Source organism: Dendrobium catenatum, unplaced genomic scaffold, assembly GCF_001605985.2.
Source record: "Dendrobium catenatum unplaced genomic scaffold, ASM160598v2 fragScaff_scaffold_747, whole genome shotgun sequence".
NCBI lineage: Eukaryota > Viridiplantae > Streptophyta > Magnoliopsida > Asparagales > Orchidaceae > Dendrobium > Dendrobium catenatum.
Genome location: NW_021319209.1, coordinates 818225 through 832663, shown reverse-complemented (window position 1 = coordinate 832663; position 14439 = coordinate 818225). Strand labels below are relative to the sequence as shown.

The 14439-nt window shown below is 34.5% G+C and overlaps 1 non-coding gene and 1 pseudogene across 1 annotated transcript; both read left to right on the top strand.

Annotated features, from left to right (window-relative positions):
* The first annotated feature begins 916 nt into the window (after window positions 1-916).
* On the top strand, window positions 917-1035 carry LOC114580065. Its single transcript, XR_003701356.1, has one exon. It is a non-coding gene; the product is annotated as a 5S ribosomal RNA (ribosomal RNA).
* A 371-nt stretch (window positions 1036-1406) lies between these two features.
* On the top strand, window positions 1407-1525 carry LOC114580070 (annotated as a pseudogene).
* The last annotated feature ends 12914 nt before the right edge of the window (window positions 1526-14439 follow it).

The following is a 14439-nucleotide window of genomic DNA, read 5'->3' as shown; positions in this document are numbered from 1 at the left end:
TCCAGGCCGATCAATGATCGTCCTGGCCGATAATTTAAAAATACAGTATACCTTAATTGTCTATGGCGGCAACTTCTTTCTGTTTTGAGCTTATCGTCCTGGCCGATACACGTATCGTCCAGGCTGATCTGTTAATATCAGCTGCCTTAATTAAGAATCCATATTTAGACTTTCTATTTTAAGCCTGATCGTCCAGGACGATGAAAATATCGTCCTAGCCGATATGAGTAAAAACAGAAATTCTAATTCTCTCAAGTGTGTGTGTGTAGGGTTACTTATCATCAGTCTCTTTGACCATTACAAATAGACTCAAGAAGAGAAAAAATAAAGTACAGACTGACTAAACCCTAAACCTACGCAATCTTGAACTGGCTTCATTTATTCGTCCGATCTTCGATTCCTAAAAAGTTAGAAGCAACAACCAGTCCAAGAGAATCAACAGTGTTTGTCAATCATCAAAACATGAGTCATGAAAATATATTTGTAACAGTTGGGCGAGAGTAGTTCTTGGAAGGGTGACCTCCTGCGAAGTCCTCGTGTTGCTTCCTTTTTTTAACTAACCATCTATTTTTTTAGCTCTTCGCCACAGCCTACAAACCACCGGCAGTGTTGGCTCGCCGTGCATCAAGCAATGAAACCCGTATCGTGGGACTTGTGAAGGCATCCAACAGGTCCTATGTGGCGACCACGTGGGAACATCAATAACTTTTTGCCCATGAGTTTGATGTGGCATTATGACCCCATTCCATAAAGATTATTTCGAGCTGGATGAAGCGCTAATGCGCCATAGGCCCATCGATCGGCCATGCATTGCCAAAAAATTCATTTTTATCCCCTATGGTATGTATAAATGAAGATGCATCAAAATCATCTCTCCACGGGTCAACTTAAGAATAATTTGAGACCAAATTACTACGGGTGCGACCATACCAGCACTTGTACACCGGATTCCATCAAAACTCCACAGTTAAGTGTTCATGGGCGAGAGTAGTACTAGGATGGGTGACCTCCTGGGAAGTCCTCGTGTTGCATCCTTTTTTTTAACCAGTCATCTCTTTTTTTTTCTAGATCTTCATAACGGCCTACGAACCTCTGGTGGTGGCTCGTCATACATCGAGCAATGAAACTCACATCGTGGGACTCGTGAATGTATCTGTCAGGTTCTATGTGGCGATCACGCAGGAAAATTAATAACTTTCCACCTAATAGTCCGATTCGGCATTATTACCCCATTCCATGAAGATTTTTTCAAGCCGGATGGAGTTCCATTGTGTTGTAGCCCATTGGTCGGCCATGCACATCCAAAAAATGTATTTTTGATACCCTATGATCTGTCAGAATGAAGATGCGTCAAAATCATCTCTCTACGATGTCAACTTAAAAATAATTTGAGACCATATTACTACGGGTGCGATCATAATAGCACTAGTTCATTGGATCCCATCAGAACTCCAAAGTTAAGCATTCTTGGGCAAGAGTAGTATTGGGATGGGTGACCTCCTAGGAATTCCTCGTGTTGTACCCTTTTTTTTAACCAGCCATCTCTTTTTCTTTTCTAAATCTTTTCCACGGCCAACAAACCACTGGCGGTGTTGGCTCGCCATGCATCGAGCGATGAAACCCGCATCATGGGACTCGTGAAAGCATCCTGCGGGTCATATGTGGCAACTGCACGGGAACATCAATAACCTTCCGCCCAAGTGTCCAATTTGCCATTTTGACCCCATTCCGAAAAGCTTTTTCTGAGTTGGATGAAGGGACGATGTACTATTATCTAATTGGTCGCCAATGCACAGCCAAAATATGGATTTTTGATCCCCTATGGTCTGTCAGAATGAAGATGCGTCAAAATCATCTCTCCACGGCGTCAACTTAAGAATAATATGAGACCATTTTACTACGTGTGCAACCAAACCAGCACTAGTGCATCGGATCCCATCCAAACTCCATCGTTAAGTGCGTATGGGCGATAGTACTGGGAAGGGTGACCTCCTACGAAGTCATCGTGATGCACCCTTTTTCTTAACCATCCATCTCTTTTTTTTCTAGCTCTTCGCCACAGCCTACAAACCACTGGTAGTGTTGACTCACCGTACATCGAGTGATGAAACCCACATCGTGGGACTCATGAAGGCATTTGGTGGGTCCTATATAGCGACCCTATGGGAACATCAATAGATTTTTACCCAGGAGTCTGGTTCGGTATTCTGACCCCATTCTAGAAAGCATTTTTAGAGCCGGATGGAGCATGATGTGCGATAGGCCAATTGGCCGGCCATGCACAGAAAAAAAATACCTTTTTGATCCTTTATGGTCTATCAGAATGAAGATGCGTCAAAAGCATCTCTCTAAAAGTAGTCATTATCATTTTTAAAAAGTAATATAAACTTATAGTTCTAAAACAAGGCTCTGATAGCACTTGTTAAAATCCATATATATTGTTAAACCAACGCAATTATCCCACTGCTAACCAAAAGAAGGGGTGAATTAGTTATTTAAAGTTTTCTTGGATTTTTAATAGAAAACCAATTTAATAATTACCAAATTTTATTATCTTTTTTAAAATAAGCTTTTCAACCACAAAGATTAAATTCTAAAAATTAAAATGTAAAAATAAAAAGAACACAAATATTTATAGTTGTTTGGTCCAACAAAACCTAAGTCTACTCCCTGAAGGCTCCCTCTTCAGGTATTACACTTTTATCCAAAGTAACTCTCCTTTTGCCCCCAAAATAGGCCAGAGAAGCCTTTATATTTTTACACTTTTCCTCCTATCCTCGGTACGATAGAGTATCATCATCCTTTCACACCCTCCAAGTGTTAGTAGAGTACCATTGTCTGTTCACACCATCCAAGTGTCGGCTGACTACCATTATCTATTCACACCCTTCAAGTTTCGATAGAGTATCGTCATCTGTTCACACCCTCTAAGTTCCATAGAGTACCAGATTTTCTCTCAAGTAACTAAAAAGAAGAAAAGAAGAGTAATAATAAAAAACCAAAAGAGATTCTTACCTTTGAATAACGTTGTGATCCCTTCACACTCCACTTACAAGAACTCTCTCTCAAACACTCTCCCACAAACACTCTTTCACTTGCCCTTGAAAAATCACGAATAACAACACTTATTATGTCAATTTCTAAGGGCCTTTAATATGAAAGATAAGAAAAACCATTCAAAAAACCGAAATTTTCCATTTTGAGTGTGTATGATCATACAATTCATTCGTACTTTATATGTATAAATAGTTCAAAAACTATTACATATGAACCTGTACAAAATATTTTTGTACACGATAATCATCCAGTACCAACCATGTTAGTACTGTATGAACTGTAAGAAAATTTTTCTGATTCATCGGGACCAAAAGATTCCCCACATTTTGTACTCTGGACGTCATCTGTAAAAACCAGGCATCATACAGTATGATCCGTTCAGAAAAATTTGGAGTTCATCATGATGAAAAGGGACACGTCCAATTCGTACTCTAAACATTACCTGTATGAATAAGGCATCATACAGTATGATCCATTTAGAAAAATTTGACATTCATCGGGACAAAAGGGACCCATCCAATTCGTACTCTAGATGTCGTCTGTATGAATAAGACATCGTACAGTTCAATCAATTACAAAAAAGTTTTGAATTCGTCAGGACAAAAAGGGACCCGTCCAATCCATACTCTGAATTTTGACTGTATGAAGCTCTATTCGTATAGTGTGATCTGTACTTAGAAAATTTTTATTTCTACAGTTTGTTTAACTACTCGTAGGAGGAAATAACTGAACAAATCATCCTGTATGAAATGAATCTGTATAGTGCGATTAGTTAAAAAACATTTCAAATTTTAAACACTCCCACAGCTTGTGTGTGCGCAGTTACTCAACTACAATCACACTTTCTCAGACTCAATAAATTAAAAATACATACTCCATTTACAATCAACCCTAATTTAATCTTATTTGAAGCCTTCAACAATCTCAAGTATGATTTCCTTTAAATGTTAGTACACACAAACAACAAAAGTAATTCATCTAAAACATGTTCGAAGAAACTATAATTAAAATAATAATATTTGGAATCATCAAAAACACATATGTTGCAATAATCTCAACAATAAAAAAACTAAGTTGTAACAATCTCAACATTAGCGAGGTGAATGTGTGATGATCAAGAAACATCATAAACTAAAATTATTTTTTTTCACAAACAACAAATCAATAACACGTTAACAAGAACATAAACAAACATGTAATTTAAACACATATAAATGAATGCTTTTAAATGCAATTTTTTATTTGTCTTGAATTAAGCATGAATGTCTATAATACCCATTTTTTCCTCAAGGTACTAAAGGTGTTATAGGCTAGGTGAGGGTTTTTCGAAGATGTCTGCCAATTAACCTCCTATAACTATATTGTGTAATTTTATATCTCCATAGGCTATATGATCTCTTATGAGGTGATGCCTAATATCTATATGTTTTGTGCATGAGTGTTGAATTGGATTCTTGGATATGCAAATTACACTAGTATTATCACAAAAAATTAGAATGGTTCATACAGGAAGTTCAAGATCTAATAGTTGTTGCTTTAGCCATAAGACTTGAGCTACACAACTCCCTATGTTATATATTCTACCTTAGTTGTGGAGACGGATACTAAACTTTGTTTTCTACTAGACCAAAAACTTAAGGATTATCCTATGAATTGGTATGTTCTATAAGTGCTTTATCTATCTACCCTACGTCCCATAAAATCAAAATTAGAATATCTTATTATTTCAAAAGAAGTGTCATGTCTAGGATACTAAATTCTAAGGTTCAGTGTGCCTAATAGGTATCTAAGAATTATCTCAACAACAGTCATGTGCGATTCTTTTAGTTTAGCTTGAAATCTAGCACAAAGGTATAGATTAAATATAATATTCAATCTATTAGTAGTTAATTACATAAGTGATCCAATTATTACCCTATACTTTTTCTAATCTACATATTTTTCATTTGGGCCCTCATCTAATTGAATAGTGGAGCTAATGGGAGTGTTCATGGCCTTAGCATTATATATTTCATATTTTTAAGATTGTCCTTGATGCATCTATATTGGATCATCTATTTACTTTACATTAAATCCAAGAAAGTATCTTTATTCTTCCATCATACTCATCCTAAATTCTCTACTTATTATTTTTGAAAATTCATCACATAGGTTTTTATTTGAGGATCCAAACAAGATGTTATCAACATAAATTTGAATATTGTGCAATTCTTCTCCTTCTTTCTTTATGAAGAGGTTGGTGTCTACACTACCCTTAACAAATCCTTGATATAGAAGGAAAGTGCTAAGCCTTTCATACCAGGCTCTAGGTCTTTACTTCAATCTATATAAGACCTTATGCAGTTTGAATACATGATTAAGGAATAATGAATTTTCAAATCCTAGGGGTTGTTCAACATAAAAATTCTCTTGAATCACCCCATTTAGGAAAACACTTTTAATATCCATTTGATATAGCTTAAAACCTATAAAGCAAGGAAAGGGTAGCAACACCCTAATGGCATCTAGTCTAGCTATAGTGGTAAAGGTTTCCGAAAAATCTATTCATTTGATCATGTTACACCCCTTAGCTACTAATCTGGCCTTATTCCTCACTACTATTCTAGAGTCATTCATCTTATTTTAAAAAACCTACTTTGTCCTAACCAAACTTTGGTCCTTAAGTCTCTTAACTAATTCCCAACATCATTTCTAACAAATTTGTTTAGCACTTTTTATATTGTTAGGATCCAAAATTCATCAGGTAGGGCTTGATCTATGTTGGTGGGTTCTATGATTGAGATAAAGGTTGAATGACTAACCTCCTTCCTATGTCCATGCCTATTTCTAACATTTTTAGATGAGTTTCCTAAAATAAGTTCTTTAGGATGACTAGAATAATATTTCCAATCTCTAGGAAAATTTTCTTGAGGTTCTACTCTATCTCCTATAGCAATGGTTTCTACTCCTTGAATGACCTCCACTTGTTCTTCTTTAGGTTTATATTTAGAGGTCTTATCTTAATCATCAAATACCATAAGGGTAGACTCTTCTAATATTAGTATCCTCTTATTGATAATTCTATAGGTCTTACCTACAGATGAGTAACCTAAGAAGACACCTTCATTAGACTTGGGATCAAACTTTCATTAGGGTGGTTTTCCATTGATTAAGATGAATCATTTACAGTGAAAAATTTATAAGTTAGAAAGGTTATGTGTCCTACCTTTAAGGAGTTCATAGGGTTTCTTATAAAGTTTGGATGTAATGTTCACTCTATTTAGAATATAACAAGCATTTTTTACTACTTTTGCCCAAACAAAGTGAATACTCAGCTAGCATTGTCCTAGTAGCTTCCATGAAGGTTCTATTTTTCCTTTAAATTATTCCATTCTACTGGGGGTCCTAGGGACAGAGAAATTATATTATATTCATATCTCTTGACAGAATGATTCAAACATATCATTCTAGAACTCGTTGTAATGTTCACTATGAATTATTCAGATTTGACATCCTAATTTCCTTTGAATATAATTGGAGAATGTTCTAAATTCCTTAATTGACTCTTCTTATGTGCTAAGAATCTAACCCAAGTAAATCTAAAGTAGTCATCCACTGTTATAAATCCATATGTCTTTCCTCCTAGGCGAGCTGTACTAATAGGTACAAATAGGTCCATGTGAAGGATTTCTAGTGTCTTAGAGGTGTTAAAGTCTTTAATTGATTGAAATGAAGATCTTAGTTATTTTCCTAGTTAGTAGACATCACATAGGGGTCCTTAGTGAAGTTTAACTTAGGTATGCCTCAAACTATTTTTTTTTTTTCTGAGTGATATTCTTAAGATTCTTCATGCTCACATGATATAGACTCCTATGTCATAGACAAGATTCATTAATTATAGTTTTTAGGAATAATGACTTTGAATATTCAATGTAGTCCAAGTCTACCATATAAATATTGTTCATACATTTTCCTTCTAACACAAGTTTTTCTTTTAAACAAATCATGTATTTGTTAGAAATAATTGTATATCAAATCCTTTATTGCATAGTTGCTAATACGTAACAAATTATTCTTTAAACTATCAACCAACAAAAAATTTTCAAGCATAAAGTGCTTAGAGTTTCCAATTATACATAAGCCCACCACTTTCCTAGTGGTGTTGTCTCTTAATGTCACCTTGCCTCTTGACTTGGCCTCTAGTGTGATGAATTGATTTATATTACCAGTCATATGCCTCGAGAAACCACTATCCAGGTACCACATGCTCTCACTTGGTCTTTTGTGAGAGCACCCCTATAATGTCTTTTAAATGTTAGATTTGGGTGAGCTTGGGTTCCACCTTATGCTTGAATAAATGACATAAACGCAAGTTATGTTATAATGCATGCAATTTTGGCCTCCACAATAAGTATATCCTATTGCGTATAGTGTGTGTGCAAGCTATCTGTCCTAACATGCCATAAGAGTTACATCTAACACTAGGGAATGGTTTCACTAACCTATGTGGGTGATGGTCCCTCTTCCTAGGTTTATTTGATGCATGCTATAGTGTGTGTGCAAGCTATCTGTCCTAACATGCCATAAGAGTTACATCTAACACATGCTCTCACTTAGCTAGTGAAAGTGATGGTTTATTATTCTCAAATGTAGTAATTTTTCACTCAAAAATTCATTTGCATTTTCATAGCTTTCCACTTCTAGTTTTAGTGCATGCTTACTATTATCTAATTGACATGCAAGTTTTTCTAATTCCAAACATGCTTTTTCTAGCTCAATATGTGATACTTTCAAAGAATTATGTGCATTAGATGGCTCAATCAAACTCACATTCTCCTTCCTCTCTCAAACCATAATTTTCTTCTCAAAATCTCCTCTCTCAGAGTTCCTCCATCAGTTACAGGTTCCTCTCTTTATTAATAAGAGAAACTTTAAAAATAACTTTCATAATAGGATTCAATAAACCCTAAAAATTCAAGTTAATTGACACTATTTGTATAATACGATTAAGGTTCACATAGTATGATTAGTTTAGAACTTTTCTCATCCAAAAAAATTTGAACATTCATTCAAAACAAATTGTTCAAATTTTATGAATACATCAAACAATATGATCTATTCTATTTCCTCTATTCATATGGGATAAATCCTAGGATGACTGAATTTGTCTCTAATAATTATCATGTACTGCTCTCTTCATATAGTATGGTTAGTTCATTTCAAGTAAGTTGTCCAATATGATATGAATATCATATAGTATAATTAATTTAAAAATTATGGTATCATTCGGAACGATCTCAGAAATGACCAAAGTTTCTCTATGCTAATCATTTGTTATGATTAATATCATATAACATAATCATATATAATTAATTAAACCATAATTTTCTTTATTAATTATGGGGTTAATTTTAGCAAGATTTCAAATATTCATATAGTACGATTGAGATCGCATATCACGATTAGTTCAAAAATCATGTTTCAATATCTTACTTAAATTAATCTGGCGTCTAGGATTTTTAGAATGGAAGAAATTATACAGTATGATCCACATCATATAACATGATTAGTTTACAAAAGTAATTTTAATAATTATTCATTATGCCTATTTTTATATAATATGTCATATAGTATGTTTGAAAATTGTCTAGTATAATTAATTTGAAAAAAATTAGCTTTAAAATTTTTTTTTCCTCTATATGTTTATGCACCGTCACTCAAATTTCATACACTCTTATGCAGCCAAACTTAATAAGAAAAAATAAAGAAAATAAAATTATAGACTCTTTTACATCCTATTTTATCCAATGTTGAGTCATCAGCAGTCTTGAGCGATATATATCTTATTTGAAATGTTAGAGCTCACAGATAAAAGAAATATCTAAAATATTTTATGAGAAATGCAATAATTTAATTAATAAAGTTTTTCATCATGAAAATCACATACTAGGCATCCTAGATTACAACATACTTGAGAATATCCTTGATATACTTTTATTAGCTAAGGAAGGTTCCATCATTCCTTTGCTTCACACTAAATCTAAAGAAGTAGTTAAGTTCTTCCATCATGCTCATTTCAAACTATTTACTCATTATCTTTTAAAATTTATCACATAGATTTTTATTTTTGGATCTAAGTAGTATATCATCGACATTAATTTGAATAATGAGTAGATATTCTCCTACTTTCTTAAGGAATAGGTTGGACACTACCCTTAACAAAAGCTCTCCCTAGGAGGAATATGTTCAGCTTTTCATATCAAGCTCTAGGTGTTTGCTTTAATTCATATAATGAGTTTTTTAATTTGAATACATGATTAAAAATTTGAGAATTCTCAAAACTAAGGGGTTGTTAACATACACATCGGCCAGGATGATATGCCTATCATCCTAGATGATAATGTCGGTAACTTGCATTAATGAGCTTATTTTGAGCCCTTCTATTTAAGAGATGACAAGGCACTTTGTAAGTGTCTTTGACAGCCATTGTAGCTTCGTTCTTGTGGGGCAGACTTGAAGAGAAAGCTTGAAAGGGAGTGAGGAATGGGTGAAGTCTGAGAGAGGGAGAAGATCCTGTGAGGGGGGACTCAAGGGAGTGTGGAGGGGGATTCAACACGGTTGCTCCAGCAGGCTTGCATCTTAATACCGTCGGATTCAAGGTTTGTCTCGAGGGAAGTTCACCAAAGAAGAAGTTGACTTTGGTGTCAAAGGACCCGGCAACTCCGCCGCACCGAGGAAGATGGAAGTGATTTTGTAAGGGCTTCTCCGCCTAATTGTGGGGTCTAAAGAAGAGACACTTGTTTTAGTGCAATACTTAGAGGGTGCCACTAAGGAGTGGACGTAGGCAAGGTTTGACCGAACCACTATAAATTCGGTGAGTTCTTTCTTATTATTTTCTTCCGCATTTAATTTCCGCATTTGTTTTATTTGTGGTGATTTTTGTTTGTACTTTGCTTAAAGTTTCTTATTTACCAATTCACCACTCTCTTTATTTAGACTTGGTCCAGTTCTATAGGGCTTAACATCCCTAACAAACTTTCAAGTGGTATCAGAGCACTTTCTAGTGTCATCTGAGCACTTTCAGCATATAATCTTCAAATTTCAGAGCACATAAAAAATAGTTCAAGCATTTTGCATTAAGTTGTGCTAAATCTCTTTCATCAAAAGTCCATTCTGAAAAAGGAACTTCATATTTAATTCCATTAAGTTCAAGAGAAGGTGGTGTATAACTTTCTTTAACAAGCATCCACATATGATAATCAAGATTTATAAAAATGTAGCAAGAAAGTTTTCCAAAAAAAAAAAATTATCTAACAAAGGGGGTCATGTAATATAATATCCTTTCGTTGTATTATGATTACCAAAGTTAGCCATCGATCAAAATTCAAAAGTTTTCAAAAACTAAATTTTATGAATCCCACTCTAATACCACTTGAAAGTTTGTTAGGAATGTTATGCCCTTATGAACTAGTCCTAAGGCTAACTAAGAGTTGGGTGAATTAGTATTTTAAAAAATCTTTTGATCAAAACATAATCTTAAAATAAAAACCAAGATTCACCACAGAAATTTAAAGTGCAAAAATTAAATGCGAAAGCAGTAATAAAGAACACATAAATTTATAGTGGTTCGGTCAACATGACCTAAGTCCACTCCCTGGATGCGTCCTCTGAGTATTGCACTAAACTTAATGTCTCTCCTTTTGCCCCCACAGTAAGGCAGAGAAGCTTTACAAACTTCCTTTTCACCAACCCAGCAGAAGATGTTCTAAAGGGTAGAATAAGAGCTCTTAAATAGAAGAGCTTTGAAATAGATCATTAATTGTAACTTGTTGACTTTATCATCCAGGATGATATAAATATCATCATATACGATCAGCATAAATTAAGCTTAAAAAGCCAGGATGATCTGGGATGAATAGAGGAAATTTGTTCATAACGTCCAGGACGATGAAATATCATCCTGTACGAATAATACAAATTATGGAATATCGTCCAGATAATTACACTAAAGGGATGTATGGATGATTGAAAAATAACTTGATCTATCTTGGTCGTCCAGGCCGATCTCACACTCGTCCCAGACGATTAGTTCAAATTCATGAAAATTGTCCAAAACATCACCCTGAATAGAAGCTGTTTGATATGTGGTCATCCAGGAATAACTAAGGTTTTTGAACTGATCATCCCGTATGATCCTGCGATCATCTAGGATGATGTGATCATATCAATCAAGCCTTAAATTTTTTACTTAATTATCAGATTAATTTAGGCACAATTATGTTGCATCGTCAAGTATGATATCCTGAATGATGTCCAAAAATAAATAATACTTAAATAGATATGGTGGCTGATTCTTTCTTATTTCAGCTATCATCCCGAATGATACAATTATTATCCAGGATGATGTGCTTAATGACGGCTGCCTTAACCAGGATGCCCTTATTATGGCTTCTATTTTTAGCTGATTGTCTAGGATAATAGTTGGATCATCCCAGACGATGTGAGCAAAAATAGAGAAGTCTAAAAAAAGTCAAAAAAAAAATTCCCCAAGTGTGTGTGTAAGGTTACTTAGCATCAGGAAAAACTTCGATTATAATAAAGTCAAAAAAGGAAAAAGTATATAAACTGAATCAGACCTAGGCTACCAAATCTTAAGCTGGTTCAAATTGTAATTTGATCTTGTGGACTTGAAATGTTAGAAGGCAAGACAGTCATAAAAAAATAGAAGTGTTTGCTATAATCAAAATCATATTCCTTAAAAAATAGATTCGCAACACCCTAAACACTTGGAAACACTTCTTTAGGTCATTCCTAACTTTTAGGAGTGATTTCAATTTGTTTGGAGTTGATTAGGAGAAAAATCATAAAATCACTTCTTATTAAGCAATTTTAATAATTTCCTAATTACCCAAATCTTCTAAAATTCATATCATAGCCTAGAAAACTCAAAATCTAGCAAACTCTAAGCCTAACTACTCCCCCTAAGGCCATATATTTAATTAAAATGCTAGACTTCCCAAACCTAGCTTATTCTTCCTAGTGACCATTTGGACCCCCTTAGCCTAGCGTATAGGAGGATACGGGACCTTCCAAAATTTCCTAATGTAACATAAACTTCAAAGATCACTACCCTAAGCATTAAAAATGGATCAAAAAACTAAATTAACTAAAATGGACCCTACTCTATTAATATTTGAACTTTAATTAAAGTTTCCTTTTCAGACCTTCAATAAATTTAAACTTTAAGCAACATGAATTAACTACCCTACATAGGACCTATCTAGAGCCACACAAGCCTATTACATGCACATTGGTTTGATAGGGAACCACTTCTAGATTTTGGGTTAGGGAGGATGTTTACTTTTTTTTTCTTTCTATTTATGTGATGAGATGTGATTACGTGTGACACGTATGATGATTGACTTGTTGATTGGTTTGATTGCTATGGCTTATGGTGATGATTGTTTATCTCATTACTATGCATTATGTGATTTGATTATGATTGGTGTGCACGTTAGAATGCCCATGGGCTAACAACACTTTTATACTGATCTAGTCTTATGTAGGGGGTAATAATAATTAAGGGGGCAGTAATAATTAAGCTTTAAATACTAATGCTATTTTTAGCAGATGCTACAGAGACTGCTTAACCTCAATTAAAATAAAAAGAGCATGGCCAAGTGTGCTTAATTTTTTTACAAAATATAGCTGCTTATGATGTGATATAATAAACCACTTACCATAACTTTTATTAGGATAACCATGTAGGAGTCCGAGTCTAGCTTTTTTTCTTTTAATAATGTAATATAATTTGTTTTAAATTTAGTTATAAAAGTCTTTAAAAGTCTGGTACTTCAAATACTCGGTACCCAAAGAGAATAAGAAAGGCCCCATATTGGGGAATTTTTTAGTCATTTAGGTACTCTTTCGAAGGACGAACCAGATAAAGCCCAAAGGAGATGATCCGAAGGGAGAATATCCGTAGAAGAACGATCCATTCAAAGAAGAAGATTTGAAGATGAAATGCCTAGCTTTTAAAACTTGTGTCATTCATTAGGATTAGAATCCATGTTATTATTAGTGGGGCCTGGCCACCATTTTTTTTCTATAGACCCTGGGTTGTATTTACTTTAATATGTTTTTATTTTAGATTTAAATTAATGTGTTTACTTTGCATGCTCAGTAGGAACTGCCTGATTTTTTTAGGTTTCTTTCTTGCATGTGCTTGGCCTATTTTTGCTGGGCTTTTTAGGATAAAAAATATTTTCTATTAGTAAGTAATAATCAAAACTTTAGGGTCTAAATAACTTAGAAACTTAATAACCTAAGGAATAGCCAGAGCTGTCCAGGGTCGCATGCATATTAATGCATTTTTCTTTCTCCATGCTACAAGACACCTCCCCGGCCGTGGGTAGAGTCTGCATAATCCATCCTATGAGGATGAAGTGCTAGATCAGGGGAGGCCCAATATTTTTCTAAAAATTATTTTTTATATAAGCCTAATTGTTTTTAAATCTTATGCATTCATGATTTGAAACTTTTTAAATTAGCATGCATTTCATTAGAAACAATTTTAATTAAAATTTATTTGCATTAGCTCTAGAAATTCACCCTATATAAGTCCAAGGCCAGTTAGGAAACTCATTAGACATCTGCCCTATTTCCAAAATACTAAACTAACTACCTATCTTTCATAATGACTGGACATCATTATTTTTATATGCTTAGGTGGTTAGCTGGCATCCATTTTTAGGCAGGGTATAAGCCTAGGTGCATTAGCTTGGACACGGGTGTTAGTGATGGGTAAAATACTAAACTCATCTCAGATATAGGATTCTAGGCTACTACATTTGGCATTTCATAGTAATCCTAAATGGTAGGTAAGTTCCTTCTCTCCAGAAGCTATAAATCCTACCTATCTGTGTCACATGGATGGCGCCACTTCTATCCTTTCTATATGTATGTTTTGAGTGATTGATTTCCTTTCTCTCTTTAACTAACTTAGTCTCTATGGAAGCTGAGATGAACCGCGTGTGTTGACTAAGCCCATTTGAAACCTTTCTTTCCTTTTGAGTAGGACTTCCTAGTCTCCTCTTTCGTTCTAATCTTCTCCTTTTCGGGAAGAATAATGTTGAATCCTTAATTGAGATTTTTCTCAAGCCTTAGGCTCGAGATGTAATTAACAACCGGGGCTTGCACCCATGAGAAATGGAACTCCACCATCAAATAAACCCCACTCGAGCAGATGAATCAGGTGAGGAAAGCCCATTATTATGATCAGGTCGTATATATTACTACCCATCAGGGCGTGGTGGTGAGAGTTTCTAACCTCAATGGTTAGTCGTATTTATGATCTAATCTTCCCTTTGTTGCAACCCATGACCCCGAGTTTGAGATTTTGAT